Source organism: Eptatretus burgeri, chromosome 5 (assembly GCF_056783735.1).
Source record: "Eptatretus burgeri isolate ZD-2024b chromosome 5, Ebu_testis_v1, whole genome shotgun sequence".
NCBI classification, from domain to species: Eukaryota; Metazoa; Chordata; class Myxini; order Myxiniformes; family Myxinidae; genus Eptatretus; species Eptatretus burgeri.
Genome location: NC_140965.1, coordinates 101,335,900 through 101,362,669, shown reverse-complemented (window position 1 = coordinate 101,362,669; position 26,770 = coordinate 101,335,900). Strand labels below are relative to the sequence as shown.

Sequence of the window (26,770 nt, the reverse complement as noted above, 5' to 3'; positions counted from 1 at the left end):
GAATCGAGAAACGTAATACGAGTTACAGGTTTTGTGAATATCATTTTTGTAAATGAAATATACTTTTGACTTGTATTTGTTATGGCAGAAATATTCCCTGGTGTTTTTGAAAGTTCATTTATAAATAGACGTGTATCATAGTTGGCGCTGTTGTGAAGAAAGACTGGAATAAAAGAAGGTAATTTATAATTAAGATTACAACAGGAATGAGCGGGACCTCTATATTTACCAGTAAGATGACAATGATCCCTAACTTTAGACTCCTTAACTTCCCCCTCACAAATATGACAGATATTGTTCTTTCTAAATTCTAATTTTTCTTCTTTGGTTAATTTCATCGGTTCATTTGTTTCTTTCATTAATTTAGTGAGTCTTATACAATCCTTTTCTTATCGTTTTACAAACTCTTGTGAAGCTTTTTTTCCACTATAATGTTCAAGGTTGTTATACTTTTCTCCAACAGATGAATTGATATAATAACAGAAACCACAAGGAATATGTTTTTGATATTTATTTGTATATGATTCTTTTGGATTAGGAGAAGCAGTATTTATCTTTTTAAGGATACACTCAAAATCAGCGTATATCACAAATGGGTGCATGATAGATTTATTATAATCTTCAAAAGAAATCTTTTCACCAGGTTTAGGCATTGCAATTACAGCTGATTTATGATTACTACAATATTTTGAATGTTGTTCTAATCGTTCTTTTCTATGAAATGAAATAAGACATCGCTTACAAGGATATATTTTGTTTGCTGTTCTGAATACCTGAGAAGAGATTAATCTTGATAAATTATTGATGTATGTGTAATGTGAATTCTTTCCAACACTAAAATATAAAAGATCAATGTGTGTTTCTTCATTTTTATCGTTGTTTGAAATTTTTAATATTTGAACTTTGTTTGTATCCGTTAATCCATATACATTAATAGAAAGATTATTCTTTTTCTCAAATTTACGAATATCTGTTAGTGGCATTGGGAATTTAAAATCTTTAATGTCCAAGGTATTCTCATATTTCATATATTGTTTTACTCTTTCTGAATTACATTTTGGTGGATGTAAGTGAGCAAGAACAGACCAGAGAAAACATTTCTTATCATTATTCTTAAGATTAACAACTGCCTTCTTTCGTTTTATTTCTTTTGGTAATTCAATATAAGAAGAAGCTTTAAGAGGGTTTGATTTTAGAATGTGTATATCTAAAAAGATGATTTTTTTAAATATGGAATCCACTTCCTACTACTGTATTATCAACATCCTCCTCTTGACTTGATAGTTCTTCATAAACCCCAATATTCAAAAAAATCTTGAAATGATGTTATAAAATGAAGATCTGTTCTCATATAAGGAGTTTGTTCTTCATCTTGTCTTTTCATATTCATTTTCACTCCCATATAAAACTTTAAAGTTTTCATTTCTTTTAATGTCTTTTTAATAAAATTTTCCACATCGGGTTTCACTATTTCAATTGATTCAACTATTGATGATGGACCGGGTTCTCCAAATTGAAAAGTCATTATTTTTATATGCCCTTTAAATGCCCCATCAGTGTTTTCAATATAATAGTCTCCCTTTACTTTAAACTCATTTTTCTTGTGTTTTTGTGATTGAAGATGTCTATTATAACTACTCTTCAAAACATCCTTTGAGCAGATATCACAATGTTTTCTCTCCAACTCAAGAGGAGATATTTTGTGAAATAGATTAAATGTGTGTTTGTTGGTTCGGAGGTGTTTTCTATAATGTTTATATTCGTGATTACAAACATCGCAGTACGTTGTATTCACCATACAGTATTTATACAATAAAACTTTGCTTAAACTAAAAATTTCTTGATGAAAATTTCGTTTATTTTTCAGGTGAATCTGTGCTAAAACTACAATTTTCTTGATGAAAATTTCGTTTATTTTACAGGTGAATCTGTGCTTAAACTAAAATTTTCTTGATGAAAATTTTGTTTATTTTACAGATGAATCTGTGCTTAAAACCATTTTATCCTCCAACTTTTTCACTTAATAAATACAATGTTTCAAGACACAAAAGACAAGTTTCAATCAATCTCTTCATTTGTTAAAGATACTGAGAAATATGTCAAGGATGTAAAATTGAACAAAGATAAATATAACAACTATTGGATAAAAACAATTATGGTGGATATGATGAGTTCTTCAATTTACTTCAGTGGAAGGGCTTTTAGTATACCTGGAAGAACATCAATTAAGGTATCTCTAACAAAAGTTTCTCCTCTCCTTATGGCAATATATTCAAAACTAGAAAAAGCAATGAAACAAGAAAAGGTATCAAAAAATAAAAACCTTATGGATGAAGCTTTAGAAAGAAAAGATAAGACCATCTGTCATATGCAAGGAGAAATTTGTATTTTTTTCAAAAACCCTAAAGATATAAATCCTGATGAAATAAAGGATGTTAATATATCAGGTGAAATGACATTTCGTTCAATTGTAGTTAAGGATCATTTTAAAATTACCTTTAATATAAAAAATGGAGCAGTTGAATCTGTTAATGAAAAAATGTATATAGATATCGATTGTAATGTTTTTTCTACTAATTAAATATGAGTCAATATTCAACTGAAGATTTTGAAGATTATGAGAGTGATTATGATACCGAGAGTTTGCATTCAAACGATAGTTATGACACCGAGAATTTGTGTTCAAACAATGGTTATGAAAGTATAGATGATTCTGAAAGTATCGAAGATGATATCGAAGATGAATTTCAGTTTAAGTAAGGTTTTACTTTATAAATATGAATAGTTTACTCGATTTTGAGCCTCTTGAATTCCATGATTCTCCATATGACAAATTTGAGAATTCTCCTGCGTGTGAAAGACGGGGATTAAACACAGAGACAAAAGCCTATAAACAATGTATATTCTGTGATTATCTTCTAATTAATGATAATCAAAAATATAAAAAGGAAAATAATTCTCATATTCTAATAATTCTAATAATAATAAAAGATTTACACCAAAAATGAATTACTTTACAAGATTGATTAGAGAAATGAATGTAAAGTACGAGGGTGATAACACACCTTTCCTTACAAGGGAAGAAACTGAACGTATTAGAGAAATGTTCAAAGGATTGTTGTTATATATTATTCATGGATGTGATTTACAGGGAAATATCAACACAAGATATTGCATAAATAAAATAATGGATTATCTTGAAATTAAACCTGAACTTAGGATAAAATATAGAGTTTCGAAAAAAGCCAATAATAAATTAAATAACCTGTTTTCCAAATATATAAATGAATGATTTTTTACCCATTTGGAAAAATAAGATAAAATTTGACAACCATAAAAATCTCCCAAATTCATAAAGATGCCTCTTAGTTGGTTCAAGTGGATGTGGAAAAACCTGCTTACTTTTAAAGATGCTCCTCACTCCCAACTTTTTAGATTATGATAATTTAATAATTTTCACAAAGTCGAGTTTTCAACCAGAGTATCAACTACTCTCACAAGGTTTTAATGCTGGTCTTCAAAAAGAAGATATAATCGGTTTATTTAAACTTCAAAAAAACATAAATGATTATAACATTGAAGATATAATACAACTATTTTGTGATACACAGAGATGTAAAAAGAAATCAAAACCGATAACTTGTATTCTTAGTGATAATACGGATGATATACCATCTCCCCAAGATTTGGATAAATCCAAAAAGAACCTCGTTATCTTTGATGATTGTGTTAATGAGAGAAACCAAACGGTAATGGACAGCTACTACACAAGAGGGAGACATTCTTCTTGTAATTGTATTTATCTTAGTCAATCGTACTTTCAACTTCCTCGTCGTTCCATCAGAAACAAAGCTAATACTTTTATTTTATTCAAGTTAAATTCAATAGATATAAACAATTTTTGGAGAGACAATTGTTCTACATTATGTAGTAAAAAGGAATTTGGGGATTACATGAAACACACGACTGAAAAATATAAATATATTGTTGTGAAACAAGATGAGATATTAAATTATATTTTTCAATAAATAAATGGATGCGAAAGAAAGAGCAAGAAGATTTAGGGAACATCAAGAGTTGGTTTCAAAAGTTGTAAAACAACAGGAAGACATAAAGAAGAAACGCAGACAAAAACTAACTGGTGAAGAAGCATTTGAAAGAAAACAAGAGAAATTTTTTAAACCACTTTTAAAAACTTCCCAAGAAAAAATTATAGATGTTTCCACAGTTCCCACAATAAAATATACTCCCAGAAAGCTCCAAATGTTAAAAGATTTCAGTCAAATGACGGAGGAAGAATTAGAGCATGTTGGAGAATTAGAATATCATGATGAAGAATTATTTCAACAACTGAAAGAGATGAATCGACCCCCTGATTATATTGTGAATGCTCTTCAAAACAATGAATATTCAGCGGATTCAAAAACCAAAGCAGGACTCATTCCAACAAAACAACCAGCAATATTTCATCTTGTTCAAGAAAAGGTATTGATATTTAATGATGAATTAAGGTTCTTGAGTTCTGCTCAACCTCCTGTCAAACTAGCTCCAAGATGAATGTTTCTTCTCACAAAAGATGGAAGACAAGGTTCAACTGTGAGGGATGAGTCAAAGTATATTGATAAACCATTGGATATGAAAAATAATGATGATAGAGTATATATTGATCTGCTGAACACTCTAAATTATAGGGTTATTCTTTCTGGTAAAAGTAGGAAGAATGAGAAGGAGAAACACATTATTCAGGCTTTAAGTATCCTTGGTTCAGGTGTTAGTTTTCTTCCAAATGACCCATCACAATCAGTGAATAGACTGTTATTGTTGTTAGGCAGTAAGAAGGCTGGAATAACAATTGTTTTGATGAAGCATCAGCCATTTTAGACCAGTTGATGAACATGAAAATAATTAATAAATATCAATATAAAGACATTTTATCTCATATTAAATAAGATGAGAAGCACAATCCTCAGTTTCAATTTCACAACAAGCGACCACACATCTTCATTCCGATACCCACTACAACTTGACACAACAAAAGAATATGAGGCATCTTTATTGTCCATGGAAACTTATAATACCTTATTTAATAATACCGAGAAAAATGACAAGTTTAGTTATAATCCGGGAAGTGGATACAAAACGATAACAGTCTCACCCGGAGCATATGAGATTTCTCAAATATCTTCCGAAATTGCTCGTCTTATGAAAGAACAGGGTGATGAACCCAAAAATATTGTTATAGACATTCAAAAACATACTTCAAAATCAACGATTAAAGTTAAAAATAACTACAAGGTTGATTTCACAATTGATAATTCATTTAGAGAGTTATTGGGTTTCTCCTCAAAAAAGATTGAAACTAATGGGACGTTTTACAGTGATAATGTCATTCAAATATCCTCAGGAATAAATTCGGTGTTAATTCACTGTGATTTGATTGATGGTGCTTATAATGATGGAAAAAAAAGAAATACAATATTTTCATTCAGCGCATACTCAACCCCAATTGGTTATAAATTCAATATGGAACCCAAAAATTTGGTTTATCTGCACAGGTTTTCCCTGTGTCAGGAAAAACCATACACAGAGTAAATTTTAGGATAACCGACCAAGATAATCGTGTGATTTCTTTTAATGGAGAAGTTATATCCATCAGAATTCACCTACGTGAAGTTTTCCAATAAATAAATATGATAGTTATTGTGAGGAAACACGAGTTGGGAAAATATAAAATAATTACAGGGGATGGGATGTTCCTTTCCCCATACTACAAGGGTGAAGGTATGTATCTTCGTAGAGGATATTATAAACCTAAGAGACAAAGGGGTGTTGGAAATCAATTTAGAGTAGATGGGATAATTGATACTCCCATGGGTATTGGTTCAACTATTCTTAAACATAAAGATCTAATTGGTTCAACTGCTTCTGCTGTGGGAAATGTAGCAGGTGCTGAAAAGAGCATAAAAGATGCCCAGAAGGAATCTCATAAATTACAAGCAATAAAAGAAATTAAGAAAGGCAAAACTCAGTTGTCCCCCCAAGAACGACAGAAAATAATTTGAATACTTGGATCAGGGTTTCAAAAGTTTTAACATCTTTTTTTCCGAAATAAATACAAGTATAGAAGCAATTGATAGTATCTATGATTTGGATGATTCTATTATTATCTCAAACTCCACTAAAAAAGAAGATTACTTCAAGGTAAATGCAATAACTGGAACAGACTGGAATACGAATGGTACAAAAAGTTTTGAAATAAATAATCAACAAACCTATTTGAATCTCTCCGAAAGTTTCTTGTTGTGTAAATTTAAATTCACTAAAGCTGGGAATAACACAAATGCTACACTTGTAAATGATTTCTTCTGGAAAATGTTTGATAGTGTGCGTTTGTATATTGGAACACAAGAAGTTGAAGCGGTTGATTATGTCTCTGCTGTATCTGAAATGATGAAATTTACACTCTATACATTCAGTGATAGAATGGGAAAGGGGTCTGTCGAAGGTTGTATTCCTGATATGTCAATGGGAACAAACACAGACCCTGGATATACTCAAAGGAAAGGAGCGTATAATGATGATACAAAAGCAGAAAATAGTTTTACTGTGGCAGTTCCTCTTAAAGGTATATTTGGATTTTGTGATCATGATAAAGTTCTGTATGGTCTTAAATTAGATTTCAACTGCAAAGGAATGATAATGAAAATAGATTGCTTTTTGGTGTTGGTAATGCTTTTGGTGATCAGAATAAATTTGTAATTTAGGAAATGAGTTGGTATATCAGTGAATATACTCCTAATCTTAAAACGGAAGAGATGTTGAATAGAAGACTTAACTCAAAGAAACCACTCAGTGTATCATACCTCAAAAGAAGATGTCAACACGTTAAACTCAACCAAACTACTTACACGTGGAATTTGGGTGTTCTGGAAGGAATGCCACGATATCTGTGGATCATTTTTAAAAAGCCAGATGGTGATACTGCGACTGATAAGAATAATGCATTGAGTGATAATGCTGAGGTGAAACAACTTCGTGTTTCTCTAGATGGAACATTTTATCCACGAGATAGATTGGAAATTAATTGGGGAAAAATGATTTTGCTGAAGCATACAAGTCTTACCAAAAGGTATGTGAAAGTAATGGAAATAAAGAACCTATTTTGGATATGACAGCATTTAAAAGTTTGTATACAATCTATGCGTTTGACCTGAGCGCTCAAAAGGAAACTATAAAGTCTAATCGAGTGGATACTTCCCTATACATTGAAAGAGGAGAGAGTGAAGAAGTTGATACATATTGTTTGCTTTTGGAAGAAACAGAATTACAGATTAATACAGATAATGGTGTGATGATTAGTCTCACATAATTTTTTGTTAAATAAATGAGTGGCAAAGTACCAACAAGCGCATATTAATGTTAATCAAATCAATCTTCATAAACTATCATCTTGTGTTCAAAATCAAAAGCCTTGTACGATTAACGTTAATACAATTCAGAGAAAAGGAGCAGTAAGAATTGATGTTTTGCTCACAAGAGAACAGGTGAAAATCTTGAATGACACTGGCTCACTTAAAATTAAAATGACAAAACCAATGTTGAAAAAATATTCAATAAGAGAGACGAGTGGAGGATTTCTCCCATTTCTAATTCCTTTATTTGCTGGTTTAAGTGCGGTTGGAGCATTGACGGGTGGTATTTCAACAGCGGTGAAAACTGCCAACGAAAGGAAGGCTCAACTCCAGGCTCAAAAAGAATTGGAAAGACATAACAAAGAGTTGGAGAAACAAATTAGTGGAAGTGGTGTAATTGTAGATTTTGCTGAAAAACTTGAAGGTCTGCCTGATAAAGCGAGATTGTTAGTTGGAGATATGCTTTCTTCTATAGCACAAGCAGGTGTAAAATTAACGAAAAGAGGTGATGGATTATATCTTTCTAATAAATAAATGAGCATTGGTGAGTGGTTTAAAGAATTTGGAAAGAATACAACATCAAATTTACAACTTGTCAAATATTGTAAGAAATTAAAAATTCATAATGTGGTTATTTGTATGAGAGATGAATTAACAAATGTGCCGAAACATACAAAGAATATAATTATGAACTTAGAAGATAATAATGGGAACGGTTCTCATTGGGTTTGTATTTTTAATAGTCAAGACAAATATTATTTTGATAGTTTTGGTCTTCCACCACCTGTTGAAGTCATAAAATTCTTACAGAATGCTGTTTATCAAACATTTCAAGTCCAATAATTAAATTCCAAGTGTTGTGGTCAATTATGTCTATATGTGTTATTTCAACTCAACAAAAATAAAAAGTTTTATGATATTATTTTTAATCTAATATAAATGACATATGTTGGTAAAGATGGTTCTATCTTTGGTGTATCCCAAGAACTGGATATTGATTTATCAAATTATTACACAAAGGCACAGGCTGAACGACATAAATATAATATAACCAAAAATATTAACATGAAAAATGCTTATAAATTAAAAAATTATCCAAGCCCGACTGACGCGAATGACTTGGTGAGATTAAGCGATTTATCACAATATATATCCTTAAATAAAACGGCCCTGTATTCCAAAGATACAGAAGTGTTGATATTATCTCCAGGTCATACAGAATTCACAGTTCGAATTAAAATAAATTTTTATAAAGAAGTGCGTATCGTTTGTATGAGAATAGAACAATGGGGGTATGATATGAATGATTTAGGGTATAATTGGTCATTTAAAATTAACCTCGAAGACCTGGAACAATTAAATCAGTCTCGTAAGGAAGAATATTATCCACTTGGTATCGAGAATGAGTTTTGTGGGGCCACGATTAGTAAACAACAAATAAAAGAATTTAATAAGGGTAAATATAATAATGGTTTTGCCCTTGTTTATATCATGAAAACAGAAAAAAACAGGATTATATATAATAAGTAAGGAAATACAAAATGATTTAACTATGGGAAGATGGGAAGGTGTTTCGTGCCATAATATTATTCTAACATATATTTCTAATACATAAATGACAGCAAGAAGGTTTCAAGAAAATTATCATTTCTGTGTCCAAGCATACCTTCAAGAAAAGGGTATTCGGTATTTTAATAAATATGTTCTACAACATAAGAATGAGGTATTTTCAATAAAAGATTGGCATTATGCTGATGTTGATAAACCGACAACTTTAGATTTAATTAGAATGTTAAATAATGAAAAAATTATAAAGTTAAGAAAAGGTAAGGCTCCTCTAGAAATTCAAAAGAAATTTTATTGGTTTCATGTTGTAAAAAAAATTATTTTGGATACAGGAATAACAAGAAATCCTGATGAATATATGTATGATATTCTATGGGGTGTAAGCGATTCAAGGATAATAAGGGATGAGGAAGGAGTTGAAGAAGAGAGGGAAGAGGAGGAAAAGGAGAAGAGGGAGAAGAAAGAGAAGGAGGAAAAAGAGAAGAGAGAGAAGGAGGAGAGGGAGAAGAGAGAGAAGAGAGAGGGAGGAAAGAGAGAAGAGAGAGAGGGAGGAGAGGGAGGAAAGAGAGAGAATGAATAAATATCAAAATATGGAAACCAGTGGGATTAAAAAAAGATTAGGGGCATTACAGAAAATAACTCAACCCACTGAGGAGGAAAACAAAGAATTGACAACTCTATTTGCAATACTTTCGACAAGACTATTGACATCGACAAGATATGGATTTTAATTCAAGTTTTTCATTTTTTATTCTTATTTTTTCTAAAATAAATGGAGGAGAGAGTGAAGGCATTTCTAAGGATTCTTTATGTTTTAAAAATTAAGATTCAAATGTGCATGTTGGAAACTAAAAAGGTTTTTGCACTCTGCAGGAATTTTTCTCATAAATAAATGAGTTATTGTCTCAAATATAAAAAAAAATTTCATATATTAAAAGTAAAAATAACAGGGTTATACAAAAAGGTATATGTTCGGTGTGTGGTTCAAAAAAAAATCAATTTATCTCCAAACACAAACTCGGAGGAGATATACAAAAGTTTTTATCAGGACGTAAATTTACAACTACTGGAATACCAGGGGAATTACATCTACCAGGGTATTCTTTCTGTGGTCCAGGCACAAACTTGGATAAAAGATTAGATGAGGCAGACAATCCTAAATCCTGGAGTGAGCCCATCAATAGAGTTGATGAAGTGTGCATGAGACACGATATTGATTATGGGAATACCACAACTTTGGAAGAAAAGCATGAAGCCGATAGAGAAATGTTGTATAATTTGTCTCTGATACAAAATCCAACCTTGAGAGAAAAAGTTGATAGGTTCATCGTGAAGAAGATGATCAGTGCTAAATTGAGACTTGGACTTGGAAATTCAAAAAACTTGTAAGCTCTAATGATGTCATTAAGATTGAAGAGCAATTAGCTGATGAATTACATAAACCAATATTCACAAAGTTTCAGAGAAGGAAAGTTTATTCCAAGGAAGTAGATTATATCTGGTCTGCTGATTTGATTGAACTCAATAATGATAAGGGGTACAAGTATGCTTTAACCGTTATTGATTTAAGGAGTAGATACGCATGGGTTGTACCATTAAAAAACAAAACAGGTAATACTCTTATGTTAGCCTTTCAACAGATATTTAATAAAAGTAAGAGAAAACCTAAAAAATTGTGGACTGATGGAGGGTAGAGGGTTTTATAACAAGACATTTATGAATTTTCTAAAAAATAACAGTATTACATTATACAGTACCTTTAATGAAGGGAAGGCAGTTGTTGTTGAACATTTTAATCGTACCTTAAAAGAGAGACTATATAAAAAATTCACACAACTCGGTTCACAACAATGGTCATCTTTTATTCAGGATATTGTGGATAAGTATAATGACACGATTCACACGTCAACAAATATGAAACCATCAGAAACATTTACAAAATTAAAATATGAAAAAGAGATTAATGTCAGAAAACCTAAGTTCAAAGTTGGTGATATCGTAAGAATATATAGGTGGAAATCTCATTTTGAAAAGGGTTATACTAAACGATGGACGAAAGAACTTTTTTAAATTGTTCATGTAATAGATACGGTTCCTTGGACTTATAAGATATATGATTTGGAAGGGGAAGAGATTTTAGGTTCATTTTATTCACAGGAATTACAAAAGACAAAGATAAATTGAAATTTTTTGACTCCGCCCCTTTTTGACTCCGCCCACACAAAACCCACCCACATAAACTCCACACAAACCCCACCCCACACAAACCCCACACAAACCCCCCACAAGCTCCACACAAAAACCCCACCCCACACAAGCTCCACACACACAAACCCCACACAAGCTCCACCCATATTCATCATATTCACATAATTAGTGATTAGTTAATTAGTTCCCCACACACAACATGTTTATTTAATTAAAAAATTATCCACCCATCCACACAAGCTCCACCCATCCACCCATCCACCCATCTCTCCACCCATCCATTTATCCACACAAACCTCATCCACATACGCCTCATCCACATTCACCCCTCCCACATAAGCCCCACCGAAGCCCCGCCCACATAAACCCTGCCCACATAAACCTCTCCCACACAAGCTCCACCCACATAAACCCTGCCCACACAAACCCCACCGAAGCCCACCGAAGCCCCGCCCACATAAACCCCACCCACACAACCCCGCCCACACAAGCCCCACCGAAGCCCCGCCCACACAAGCCCCTCCCACACAAGCCCCACTCCTCATCCCCCAGTGCGCCCCCACCTTTGACCCACCACCTCCCTCATCCCACCCCCACGCTTCCCCACACACACATGGGGAGGGGAGGGGTGGGATGAGGGGGTGATGGGTCATTGGGGGAGCGCACCTACCCCCCCCACCCTCTCATTCATGTCTTGATTCTCTTTTTGAAATTCAAAATCAAGTAATTGTAAACAAAACAAATATAATTAATCAAAATTGAAAATATTAAATATTCATTTGCGAGAATGTATAATCTTTCCCAGCAATCTTCTTCAGATGTCTTGTGATTTCGAAACTCAGACACCATATTCTGTTTTGAAACAAAAAGTGGATAATAATTAGGTTTTATAAAGATAATTACATGGTAATATGAGTAAGCCTGGTGTTGGTTCTAAGTTCAAGCCTCGTTGACCACTGAATTAACACACCAGGAGGCCGACTCAGCCTGTCATCCTTCCAAGGCCAATAAAATGAATTCCAGTGTACTGGCAAAACCGCGTCCAAACTAATGATGCAACCAACATAAGGCGACATTCCAAAGAGAGAGTGATATTAATAAAAGAATAAATAAACAAATAACTAAATAATAATTCAGAAACATTTACCTCCAGAAAATCATGTGTTGTACCAGATTGCTTCAACAGCTTATGTTGTGTGATCGAGCTGAAAAAAAAAAATAATGAGTCAAGGGTATAGATGGAGAGACAGACAGAGAGAGGTAGGTAGAAAGACAGACAGAGAGAGATACAAAGAGACAGACAGGGAGAGATAGAGAGAGACAAACAGACAGGGAAAGAGACACACACACACACTCACGCACACACACACACACACACACACACACACACACACACACACACACACACACACACACACACACGTGTCTCACCATTGGTTTAATTCATTCGAGATCAGAGGCCGTGATAAGACTTCGTACCAGTCATTATAAATGTTTTTCAATTCTCTTCTAAAATCATTGACCTCTTCAATAAGAGCATTCATTTGATGCACCTCATCGTGATATGTAAACTCCACTTCTTCCAAGGACCTGCCAGGAAAAAATATATATTTTCGCATTATCTCGATTTAATTTATAATCAATTGCTTCATCGTTCAAAGAGGAAACCATACACAAACTTACCAACTTTGTAGTGAGCTGTTATCTTCATCGGAAGAGAGTGAGTCCATGTCTCAGTTTTTTTTTTACCATTGGTATAAGATGGCAAAAAGATCAGAGGCCGTGATAAGACGTCATGTCAGTCATTAAAAATGTTTTTCAATTCTCTTCTAAGATGATTGACCTCTTCAATAAGAGCATTAATTTCATGCACCTCGTCATGATATGTAAACTGCTCTTCTTCCAAGGACCTGCCAAGAAAAGAAAAAAATATCAGAATTATCACGATTTAATTTATAATCAATTGCTTCATCGTTCAAAGAGGAACCGATACACAAGCTTACCAACTTTGTGTTGAGCTGTTTTGTTCGCTGAAGAAAGATCGCTCATGTTTCAGTGGTAAAAATGAAAATCCCGTCTGGCAGAAACTTTGTCTGGCGAATCACTTATAAGGCAACGATGAGGAGATTGCTTAATCAATGGGTGTGGCCACAGGAAATGACGCTTCGGGTGAGACAGCTTGGAAAATAACTGGGCGATATATTCTCAAATTGTATGAATCGTTTTTAAAACATACTTAAAATGCCCTAAAATGCTTTTGATTAAACTTATGTTTAAAAGCCTGTTCGTGTTCTGAGATAAAATATAAATACGAGGCCTTGTCTCACAGAATAGTTCCTATTTTTTCACAGCATGACTGTCCAAAAACACTTCCTCATTTTGACAGCATGACCGTGTCAAAAAAAAATACTTCCTCATTTTCATGGCACGAACTGATAACATTTGAAACAAAACTTTTTTATGGCGTGGTTTATGCACAAAAATGATTTGCAACTCGGGCGGTGGCCAGATGAGAGCATTAAGAGAAGCTTATCATTTCGTAATGGCACAAAAGGGGTATCTTAAAAAAATATAAAGATTCAAATGTTTTGTTTTTAAATATTTTAGATGGGGATTATTGTGCAAAGAAAATTAAACTATTGAAGGAATTTGAGAATGAACAAATGTTTATGGGTTTAATGAGTGAGCTAAACAATATGCATCGGTTATTTGATAAAGAGTGTCCCGAGGCTTAGACGTTTCAGATATTTCTTTAGAATCACCTTTAACAAATCTTTATCTTGTTGCATAGGTTATTTGAAAAAAGGTATCCCCAGGTTAAAAGGGGAGACAAATAAATATACCTTGGGACAAAAAGGGGGTTTATTTTTAGGGAAAAAAAATATGAATCGCTGAAAATCCCCCATTCATTTACATGGGGAAAAGTGAGCCAGAACCAATATATTCACCCTACTATCCTGATCCGGAAATTTGCATATTGTTTTCTCCTGCCAGCCTATAAAATGGCGAGTGCAAGGCGAATCGTGGCAGAGTCAGTCTTTGGTTGGAGGGCAGAGTGTGGCAGCGGCAGAGTGTGGCAGAGAGTGGAGTTGGGTGGCGAAGGCATCGAGTTGGGTTCTGCAGTCGGCTGAGGAGAGTTGTGGGAAGAGGCCAAGGAGCTCGGGTCCTAGGCGAGAAGGACGGCGGTCGGCGACGAGGTCGCGGTGGGAGATCGCTCGTCGTGGGACCCAAGCCAGCCATCCATTCTCCCAATCCCCGGGGCATCAACAATTCCCCCTTTCCCCCGCGCTGAGATGGTGCAACAAGGGGGCCCATTCCCACCCCACTCCAAACGTCATGCCAACGAAACCCGCCAAGGAGCACGGAGTCGGGGCACAGCCACGCGGCCACATCTGTGGCTCGTCCGCCAACGTGTCACGAGGATGCGGGTAGGACCCACCCGGTCTCGCAGACCGGGCCGCTCCTTCAGGTCACGCGCGCATATTGGCCTACAGGCCCGTCTGCCCCCTTGTCTCTGAGGGTGGCTTCTTTCCTTTGCTCTTGAGTGAATGTGTGTTGGCGCCATGTCTTGTAAAGTCGAACTGTTTAAGTGTTTCCGTGTGTCGGTCTGATTCGGTTGTAGCTCTGCACTGTTGCTTTTGTTTGGGTTGATATATGTGCATTTTCACTGTTTGGCTGTATATGTGTGCTCTCCGTGTGTCGTGTAAATAAAGTGCTTGCATGTTGAACTGTGCCCGTTTCGCTTCGTCTCCTTCCTTTTAATTGACCCTCCATCCTGCTTCACATAAAGGGTTCGTTGTGGGCTTAATATGCCTGATAACACTGAACAACAAAAATTTTTTTACTGGAGATGTGTAAAGTGATTTAGACTAATTTGGGTACGCTGATTTCAAAAATCATAACCGTTTTGCTGTATCACGTCAGGATTTTCAGTAACAGAAATATTCCCATTGCCTAGAAGTCAGGATTTCAATGAAATTTACAAAAATTCATTTATTCATTTATTTCATCATGAATGCTTCAAAATTATAGAAATTACAGAAAAACTCCACTAGAATGTAATTAAAAATGCTTCAGGCATTTGGCTTTGCGTTTGTGCTGCTCTGTGTCAGTTTCACGATGCAGGAACCAGCAGAAATCGCCCATCATGTTCGGGTTGTGCCGCCCTTGGTAACGCGTCTCCATGAGTGAAATCTCTTGGTGGAATCGCTCGCCGTGCTCGTCCGAGACTGCTCCCAAGTTGTCAGGGAAGAAGTTCAGGTGCTGGTGTAGGAAATGGATTTTCAGGGACATCCTGGAGCCAAGTTTCCTGAAGGACTCCAGCAGCTGCTGCACTATTTCTTCATAGTTGTCCGCGCGCTCGTTCCCCAAGAAGTTGTCCGTCACAGCTTTGAAGCTCCTCCACGCTGCCAGCTCTTTGGGGTTTAGAGTTGTCGGAAAAGTTTCGTCCTTCATAATCTTTCGGATTTGCGGTCCAACAAAGACACCAGCCTTGATCTTGGCCTCCGACAAGGTGTTGCCAAACTTTTCCTTGAGGTATAAAAACCCACGCCCATTCAGATCCATTGCCCGTACAAAACTTTTCATCAAGCCGAGCTTTATGTGGAGTGGTGGAAGGAAAACCTTGGCTGGGTCGACAAGGGCGACATGCTTCACGTTGTGTCGACCAGGTACATGCTCTTTTCGCTCTTCCCAATCTTTCTTCGTCCAGTGATTCTTGTCGTCTCTGCTATCCCAGAGACAAAGGAAGCACATGTATTTCGTGTAGCCTGACTGCAGCCCCAACAACAGCGCCACTACTTTCAAGTCTCCGCAGATGTGCCAGTTGAAGTCATTGTACTTGATGGAATCAAGCAGCTGCCGCATAGTCTCATAGGTCTCTGTCATGCCGAACGCGTGAGCCAGTGGGACTGATGGTTTCTCGTTGCCATTGTGGAGCAAAACAGCCTTCAAGCTGTTCTTCCCCGAGTCGATGAAGAGGCGCCAGTCTGCAGGATCGCGATCACACCCAAGTTCTTTCAACAGACCGTTGATGTCACTGCAGAATGTCATCGTGTCTTCCATCTCAAAGAACTCAGCCATGTCTCTGTGACGTGCTCTGAACAAGGATATCTTGGTGTTAGATTCAAGTAGATTCCACTGCTGCAGCCTTGATCCAAGCAGCTCTGCCTTCGCCTTTGACAGCGAGAGATCTCTTACAAGATCATTTAAGTCTCCCTGGTTCAGAAGGTGTGATTCTTGAGTGTCGGGTTCAAAAGGTTCATCATCACCATCCTCTTCACCACTGCTTACAGCTATGTTCTGATCAGCTGGAGGTGTTGGAACGGGGTTCTCGTCATCATGAGGCACAGGTTTACGAGCAGAGACGCAGTCAGCGTACTTGATGTGACCTTTATTCTTCTTGTTGAAGCCAGCGATGCTTGTGCAGCAGAAATAACAATCATCATGATGATTCTGCGGCTCACGCCATATCATGGGCACCGCAAATGGCATGCTCGCGCGCTTGCCCACCAACCACTGAGTCAAGGTTGTGTGACAGCTTGTGCAGCAGATGTGTGGTGCCCAGCTCTGTTCTTGGTCCCCCACCTTACACCCGAAGTAGTGAAAGTAGGCGGCCTTCATTTTCACTGCTGTAGATATACTTCGTTGTTGATCTTTTTTGGTGTACCGACCACAGACATAGCAGAAGTTGTCAGGATGATTGGTACAGGAACGCCTACTCATCTTTATCTGAAAGAAAGAAATATAACACAAGTTAACAACAATTGTACGAAATAGACATGTTAAAGACATATGTAAATTTCATTGAAATCCTGACTTCTAGGCAATGGGAATATTTCTGTTCCTGAAAATCCTGACATGATACAGCAAAACGGTTATGATTTTTGAAATCAGCGTACCCAAATTAGTCTTAATCACTTTACACATCTCCAGTAAAAAAAAAAATTGAAATTTGTTGTTCAGTGTAATTAATCGGAACCGTCGAGGCCGACTATAACACCGCTCGGTTATCACTGTAGCACCGAACGGACCGCTTAAGCGGTTCGTGTCCGGAGTCGGCCTGTGGCGAGGTACAATCCCCCGGTCGACCATCCGCGCAGGTACTGAGGTAGATCAAATTTGGCGAGCAACCCTATCCTGCGCGGGTGGGCAATTGGCACGGTCATGGTGGGGTTAAACCCCCACCCGTGACTAGCTCCCGCGTTGTTCCGAGAGGGTCACGATTGAATCGTCCGTTCTGGTGGGCGAGGCGGCCGCCATTCAAGTCGAGCGGCCGATCGCACGCTGGCCGGCGCGAATTCACAACAATACTCACGTTATTTAGATTACCTTATTAAATCATTATTTAGATTATTTAGATTACCTACCGGATCAGGTGCTGCCTGGCGGAGCTGCCAAGTATGTACCGGCTATTCATCAGATCATTGGGGAATAACGTCCTGGCTAAGCTATGGTGCAGGCCATGCTGGACCAACGGAGGAAAAGACAAAAACGAGCTGGGACCATGTTAAACCAGGATGCGAGGAAAGTTATGTGGCACCGTTATGGGGTTTATTGCAAATAAACAAATAAAGCAAGGAATTTATGGGGTGCGACAAAAGGCAAACAATATGACAAAAGAAGAAAGTGCACAATTTTCCCCAAAGTTCTTATGCAGTCTTAACTTATGCTACTTCAGTTGCCATCACATGCACATGCACACACGCACACGCACAAAAACCCCAGGAAAATTGGAGATATCCCAGAGAGATAGAACCAGTTGAGGATTAATGTCCTCTCAATACCTGACGTTGCCAAAAGACCTGCACAGCCCAGAATGCTTCGGAAAGGGGAGGAGGGAGAAATACTGAGGGTGTCAAGGGTGCATGTTTGAGAAGTGCAACTGCAATGTGACGTGGGGTGCGGCGTAGTGTAAAAGGAAGAATGTGAGGTGCAGGTCAGTTCGGTTCGCTCTTCAGTTCGCTCTGAAAAAAAAAGTTGGTCGGGCTTGCCCACGTTAATTTCTCTTTTGCATCCATAGTGGATGAGAGATAGATGGTAGAAGAAAATGTGTGAGAGAAAAGATCCTATTGTGCACATGTAAGAGTCTGTACGTGTAAGTGTCGCTGCAGGATGTAACCTAAATGAGTTGCGTATAAATGGAGCAGTTCTGGCTCGCGGCAGCAATGCATGACCCCACACCTGGTTACACTAACTCAACGCTTGGCATTGTGCTCCTGTCTCCCCGGCAAGGTCCGATGTCTGCTCTCTGCTCTGGACGGTGCTCTCTGCTCTGGACGATGCTCTCTGTGCGGAATGATCCACATATGCTATTTTTCTAGGCCCCGGACGAGGGGAGGAGCCAACCATCGGAGCAAAAGGAGCTCTAACAAAATTGAGCTCCCCTATTGGTTCGTAGCAGTCGTAGCCATGATCTGCCAGGCCCCAGAAGCGAAAGATGACTCAGTCTCCGGCTGATAGGGGCACGCACAACAGCTCCTGACCTTTACATGGGGCTGTGGTTCTTGAAGGAGCTCTCTGGACCCGAGCATGTGCTGGGTTTCATTCAAACGTCGGATTTTAGAGAAATCCCTGTGCTACCCATGGGTCCTTAAACGAGCTCCAGTGCACGTTCGCACTTCAAGTTTTTCTCCAAAATAACCCAACCTACATCTCCTCCATCTCACTCGAGTCTGTGGAAAGTATTCGATAAATATGTTTCAGTTGAGGCAGTTGTAGAGTAGCAGGAGCATGTTGTGGTGTTTGTAATGAAATAGCAGTACGTTGTGGCATTGTGGGGAAGAGGTGGAAGTTCCTTGTCATGAGATTGTGTGTAATAGCTGCGTTTGTTTTGGAAAATGTAAGTGTGGGTTGTTGCGGGGATTTTAGTAGTCATATGAACTGGTTGTGGTGAGCATGGTATAGTTTGGTGAGTGGAATGAAGGTCTGAGGCGAAATGGCAGTTGATAATTGGCAAGCAGTTTTGAAGGGAAAATTGGTGCACAAATGCAAATGAGGTGCTCATGTCGCGGCGCGCTTGCTGGGTTACTATTGGTCTTTACTGATTTACGTGCATGCTTGCTTGCGTGTTTCGTGTGAGAGAAAGAGGGTGGAAGAATGCAAACACTGAAGGTACAAAAAAAAACACAACTGAAGGAGTCCCACACAATGCATCTTTCCCCTTTACCCACTAGAAAGATGGAAAGGACTAACTAATACACATACTATTGAAATAACTGTCTTAAGATTGCTGTATGTTGTGTGCCATTGCCTTGGAGGCATGCATTTTTACAGAACAGCAACAATATGTATTTGCTTTCTTCTCCGAAAGTGCACACCCAATTTTGATGAAACCTGACCACAGCCTTCATTACCCATGATATACCATTGTTCAAACCATTAAAATAGTCGTGGTCTAAGGGGATTTAAGGGTCTGTTGCCCCCAAAATATCTATTTGCTTTCTTTTCTGAAACTACATACACAATTTTGATGAAGCTTGACCTGAACCTTCATCACCTGTGATGTACCAAAGTTTGTTCATTACATTAGAAAAATTGGAATCAAAGGGCATGCAAAGGGGGTTGTGCCCCAAAATATGTATTTCCTCTTTTCTCTGAAACTACACACACAATTTCTATGAAATCTGACCACAACCTTCATCTTTCATGATAAACCAAAGATTGTTCACACCATTAAAAAAAAAAAATCGGGTTCTACGGAGGGGGGGGGCTTGCCCCCCAAAAGAGGTATTTGCTTTCTTTTCGGAGATCTGACACATATCTTCATTTTTCCATCTGACACATATCTATATACTCAATTTCTGACAGATTGGGGTTGGCCCAGCACACACGATGGCAGAATCGGGCGAATGCGAGCGATAACCTCGTGGGCCATGGCGGATCTGCACACACTGTACGAAACGTGCTCGAAGGCAGACCCGTGCGCCGCTTGCGACGCTTTATTTTTGTACAGAGCAGGGCATGAATGGACACATCTTACCGTCTGTGCATGGGTTTGCCGTATCATCTTACCTTCTCGCCTCTCCGGCCAATGAAGCCATGATCAGGCAGAGGCGTGATGTGCAGTTTGGATCGCTATGGCCGTGTGGTGCATCACGGAGCAGGCATTGATCAGCGCTAATCAGGGGTGCCCAGGCAGGCATATGGGACTGATGCCACCCTCGGCCAGTCATCAGGGCAGGGCCCAGGGGTTCTTGCAAAGCAATTCATGATGCGGAGTTCGATGTGGGCGAATCATATCATGTTGTGGGTCGGAGCGAGACGATTCCACCATGTGGGGCCATCTTGCCGGAAGTGGAGTGAAGCAGCTTTCGGCCATTGCGGCCAGCCGCGCAGGGGGCTGGAGCCAATCAGAGCGCCTGATTCGGGTGACGATGCATCGCTTCGGAGTGGCCCCCTGCTCCGCACTGCGGGGCTATAAAGGTCGGAGTGGGGCCGTTCGCTCTCTCTCTCTATTCTGCTGCCCCTGCACACGTTGGACTTCGTCATCACCTGGACTCCACCCTCCCAGCTCAAGTCCCTCCTTCACACCGATGGTCACGACTCAACGCAAGCTGCACAAAGCCTCACAAAGCGAGAGATGATGTGCCAGCTGTCAGCGAGGTATCACACCATGGAGCAGCCCCCCAAACGTATTGGTGGCATGTTCGGGCAAGCAATTGTACAAGGTACCAAGAGACCGTAGCTTCAACTCCTCTCCCTTCTTGCTTCAATAACTTCTCTTCATCGGGTTTTGTGTTTGTGTGTGTGTGTGCGTGTGTTGTCCTGGCGCCTGTCCCCGTAAGTTAAGATTGCAGAAGATGATTATTTTGCGTTAAGTCTGCTCTGTGTCTGCTTTCGTATGTTGCCTGTAATATTGCTGCACCTCTCACCGTTCTTTTTATCCATGCATAACACACCCCAATAAAACTATTCCCTGTATCACATACCTTTCCTCACCCCATTGTAAATAAATTATGATTAGAAATGTTCCCAGCTCGTTTTTGTCTTTTCTTGCATTGATCAAGCATGGTCCGAATCTGAGCTTAGCCGGAACTTTATTCCCAACGATCCGTTGCTTTCAGCCGGTACGTCCTTGGCAGTGTCGCTCGGCTGCATCCGATCCAGTAAAGTGATCTGATTCGGACAAGGCGTATCGATGGTGTGTTCCACGGTAATTAAATCACGTGATTAATTAGGTAACCCGGTTAACCCATAGACTGGAGGACCCTCGGTCACACGGTTGAGTTATTGTCGTCCATGGTCGGTTAGGGCCCTGTCACACCTTGACGTTTTAGCCAGCAATGGCAACATATAAAAATGTATGTAAAACGTTGGCGTACGCTGAAATTTTGATGTTTTTTTAAGTTTAGGGCGTTTCCATAACGTGTTGGTCATATGCATAACATATTAGTAACGAGCACAGAACGTTTCGTTGTGTTATTGATAACTTTTACCAACGAATGCTTAGCCTGTTGTCGGCGTTCACAACCTATGCCCAACGATAGTTTAACTTACGCATAGCACGCTAAACGTATCGCCGGCGAACTGGTGGCGTAGCCTGTTAAGAACCTGCCGGACGCCGATTTAAATCACAACCGCCTGAGAATTTGAAGTGTCAACATCGCATTCACACCTTGACGATTTTGCCAGCGTATGCCGGCCTATGAAAAATGTGTCTAAAACGCTAGGCGCTCGTCAAATACGGTATAGGTAAGTTCTGTATATGTTAAGAGTAGGCTGGAAAACAATGAAGTACGCTGTCATATTACGTGGGACGTGTAATACATCGTGAAATTTCAAGCATGCTGAAAATTTTACGACATACTCGGCATATGGCTCACACGTTCCGCATGTGTTGTCATATGTTCCTGGCACGCTCCGCGATCGTTTACACACGATGGACACACATTACTTGTCGGTTACTCATAAGTCGAAACACGTCAAGGTAATATTTAACATACCCGCAACCTAATTTTCAACCAATGGGTAACGTCCTTTTAACCTAAGAGTAGCGTGCTCTGAACCTATGTTTAACGTGCTTGAAACCTATGAGTAACGTGCATTGAACCTATTTGTAACTTGCCTTGAACCAATGACTAGCGTGCTATGAACCTATGAGTAACGTGCGTTTAACCTATGTTTAGCATGCATGCTTCGAACCTAAGTATAACGTGCTTCTAACCTTTAAGTAACATGCTATGAACCTATTTGTAATGTATCTAAAACACACATTGTCATATTTAGACGAATTAGATTGACGTCTTCCGGACGACAACAGCACTTGCTGAACGTGTTTCTAACTTACATCTACCGTGTAATGGCGTATTGGCAGCGTTAAGGGGAATTGGTATATACAAATGGGCTTCACAAGAGGAACCCATCATTGTTCCAGACTCCATGTTGAGTAGCTGTCAATGCCAGTAGTATCAGTAGTAGTAATACTATTAGTAGCAGTTGGTGTGCGTGGCAGTAGTAATAGTAGTAGTTGTAGTAGTATTGGTAGTAGTCGTAGGTCCATGAGAGTAGTGGTATGTGAGCGTGATGGGGAGGGTGTGGGTGATGATGGATCCTCTTATCGTCCACGAATCGGAGACTACTTTGCACCATTGTTCGATGTTCTTTTCGGCTAATTTTTTTTCCTCATTCCCACAATGAAATATTTCTTTGTTTTACTTTTTAAAGTATTAAAAACGACTTTGACAAATCCATAATGTACTAGTAATGAACACAGAATGCTTAGATAACTTATAGATAAGTTATACCAACGATTGTTTATCGTGTTTTAGTCGTCCACAACCTATGCCCAACGATAATCTACCGTATGCATAGCGTAATAATTCCCAAGCACGTTATTCATAGGTTATAAATAAGTCACGGGTACCCTAAACATTACTTTGATGTGTTTCGACGTATGAGGAACTTTCAAGTTGCGTGTTGCGAAGTGTGAACAACGTTCGTGTAGCGTGCTTACAAAACGTTACTCATAGGTTAGAAATAAGTTTCGGGTACGCGAATGTTACCTCTACGTGTTTCGACTTATGAGTAACATACAATTAACGTGTGTCAACGATCGCATAACGTGCCTACAGCTTATGGCCAGTGTAGCGGAACGTGTGAGCCAAATGTCGAGTACGTCGTAAAATTTCAAGCATGCAAAAATTTTTGGACAACCAAAAAGTACAGCGTAATACGACCTATAGTAGTGTTTTTCAGCGTGCACCTAACGTACACATAACGTACCCATAACGTATTCGACGTGTGCCAGCGTTTTAGACAAATTTTTCATAAATCGGCATACGCTGGCTAAATCGTCAAGGTGTGACAGCCCCTTTAGCGACCCGCCGCATCACAGAATTATCTGTGTGCGATGGCCGACAATTCCAGGGAGTTTGGTGGTAGCAGTGATAGCTCCCCCCTCCCTCCTTGTGGACTTCTCACCCGACCCCCGGCCCGCAACAATATTATGTTGCACACCTGTGGATGCCTAATGAGGCGTCAGAGTGCATGGTATTGTCAGTAAATATATTTATCCTAACTCTCATTATTCGATTCATTCAGAGAGATGAATAACACTGAACAACAAAAATTTTTTACTGGAGATGTGTAAAGTGATTTAGACTAATTTGGGTACGCTGATTTCAAAAATCATAACTGTTTTGCTGTATCAGGTCAGGATTTTCAGGAACAGAAATATTCCCATTGCCTAGAAGTCAGGATTTCAATGAAATTTACAAAAATTCATTTATTCATTTATTTCATCATGAATGCTTCAAAATTATAGAAATTACAGAAAAAACTCCACTAGAATGTAATTAAAAATGCTTTAGGCATTTGGCTTTGCGTTTGTGCTGCTCTGTGTCAGTTTCACGATGCAGGAACCAGCAGAAATCGCCCATCATGTTCGGGTTGTGCCGCCCTTGGTAACGCGTCTCCATGAGTGAAATCTCTTGGTGGAATCGTTCGCCGTGCTCGTCCGAGACTGCTCCCAAGTTGTCAGGGAAGAAGTTCAGGTGCTGGCGTAGGAAATGGATTTTCAGGGACATCCTGGAGCCAAGTTTCCTGAAGGACTCCAGCAGCTGCTGCACTATTTCTTCATAGTTGTCCGCGCGCTCGTTCCCCAAGAAGTTGTCCGTCACAGCTTTGAAGCTCCTCCACGCTGCCAGCTCTTTGGGGTTTAGAGTTGTCGGAAAAGTTTCGTCCTTCATAATCTGTCGGATTTGCGGTCCAACAAAGACACCAGCCTTGATCTTGGCCTCCGACAAGGTGTTGCCAAACTTTTCCTTGAGGTATAAAAACCCACGCCCATTCAGATCCATTGCCCGTACAAAACTTTTCATCAAGCCGAGCTTTATGTGGAGTGGTGGAAGGAAAACCTTGGCTGGGTCGACAAGGGCGACATGCTTCACGTTGTGTCGACCAGGTACATGCTCTTTTCGCTCTTCCCAATCTTTCTTCGTCCAGTGATTCTTATCGTCTCTGCTATCCCAGAGACAAAGGAAGCACATGTATTTCGTGTAGCCTGACTGCAGCCCTAACAACAGCGCCACCACTTTCAAGTCTCCGCAGATGTGCCAGTTGAAGTCATTGTACTTGATGGAATCAAGCAGCTGCCGCATAGTCTCATAGGTCTCTGTCATGCCGAACGCGTGAGCCAGTGGGACTGATGGTTTCTCGTTGCCATTGTGGAGCAAAACAGCCTTCAAGCTGTTCTTCCCCGAGTCGATGAAGAGGCGCCAGTCTGCAGGATCGTGATCACACCCAAGTTCTTTCAACAGACCGTTGATGTCACTGCAGAATGTCATCGTGTCTTCCATCTCAAAGAACTCAGCCATGTCTCTGTGACGTGCTCTGAACAAGGATATCTTGGTGTTAGGTTCAAGTAGATTCCACTGCTGCAGCCTTGATCCAAGCAGCTCTGCCTTCGCCTTTGACAGCGAGAGATCTCTTACAAGATCATTTAAGTCTCCCTGGTTCAGAAGGTGTGATTCTTGAGTGTCGGGTTCAAAAGGTTCATCATCACCATCCTCTTCACCACTGCTTACAGCTATGTTCTGATCAGCTGGAGGTGTTGGAACGGGGTTCTCGTCATCATGAGGCACAGGTTTACGAGCAGAGACGCAGTCAGCGTACTTGATGTGACCTTTATTCTTCTTGTTGAAGCCGGCGATGCTTGTGCAGCAGAAATAACAATCATCATGATGATTCTGCGGCTCACGCCATATCATGGGCACCGCAAATGGCATGCTCACGCGCTTGCCCACCAACCACTGAGTCAAGGTTGTGTGACAGCTTGTGCAGCAGATGTGTGGTGCCCAGCTCTGTTCTTGGTCCCCCACCTTGCACCCGAAGTAGTGAAAGTAGGCGGCCTTCATTTTCACTGCTGTAGATATACTTCGCTGTTGATCTTTTTTGGTATACCGACCACAGACATAACAGAAGTTGTCAGGATGATTGGTACAGGAACGCCTACTCATCTTTATCTGAAAGAAAGAAATATAACACAAGTTAACAACAATTGTACGAAATAGACATGTTAAAGACATATGTAAATTTCATTGAAATCCTGACTTCTAGGCAATGGGAATATTTCTGTTCCTGAAAATCCTGACGTGATACAGCAAAACGGTTATGATTTTTGAAATCAGCGTACCCAAATTAGTCTTAATCACTTTACACATCTCCAGTAAAAAAAAAAATTTGAAATTTGTTGTTCAGTGTAATTAATTACCTGTGGTCACCTGTGATGACTGTTTGGAACAAGAGGCAACATATCTGCACTTTCTTCATGATTGACACTGTAAATACAGGAAACACAGGCACTCATTTTACATAATTGTATTTGATCATATGTAATACCTTTCCAGTAAATCTTCAAAGAGCATTGAAGTTTAACATCATTGCATTTTATTATGTGGAATACCTTTCAAGAAAATCTTCAAAGAACATTGAAACATTGGGTAAATTTTGTGGTGTCAGAGGTCTCGGAGGCAGGTTATTCATGCATAAAATGAGGTCATTGTGAAATTCCTGACGAACAAACGATTTCTGCCAAGACGTCATTCAGAGCTTTCCATTCCTTGTGAAGATTATTTGCATGCCAATTCACCTCGTCTACAAGCGAGTTGGAAATGCTGTAATAAAAGGGAAAATTAATAATTATTTACATAATTAATCATATACAATCAAAATGTAGACCAATTACTGCACCATAGTTCCAAGAAGGAAGCCAGACTTAACAACACACACACACACACACACACACACACACACACACACACACACACACACACACACACACACACACACACACACACACACACGATTCCATGAACAGTTTAATATTATTTGAAATTTACCAATGCTGTGATGAGTCATTATATTCATCCTCAGATGAAAGATGGTTCATCTCTGTTGGGTCAAACATTGGGTCATAAAGCAAATTCTCGTTCATTACTGTTAGGTCAAGATGAGAGAAGTGAAAAACCGTCAAACAGAATAGATTTTCGGCTGAGAGAAATGCCTCACTGATAAACCATGTTTGAGGAAGTCAGTTGGATATTTTTCCAGACTTTCCCCATTGTTGTCTTTCCTGTTTTCCAGCC

General features: G+C 39.1%; 1 protein-coding gene and 1 long non-coding RNA gene across 6 annotated transcripts in view; one reads left to right on the top strand and one right to left on the bottom strand.

The window, feature by feature from the left end:
- LOC147027062 (uncharacterized) overlaps positions 1-26,770 on the top strand; it is a 514,850-nt gene that overhangs the window by 55,150 nt on the left and 432,930 nt on the right. The gene's annotated exons all lie outside the window — the stretch shown is intronic.
- Positions 11,881-13,129, bottom strand: LOC147027068 (uncharacterized). Its single transcript, XR_015057951.1, has 3 exons — positions 12,870-13,129; positions 12,618-12,776; positions 11,881-12,391 (listed from the first exon to the last, which is right to left on the bottom strand). It is a non-coding gene; the product is annotated as an uncharacterized LOC147027068 (long non-coding RNA).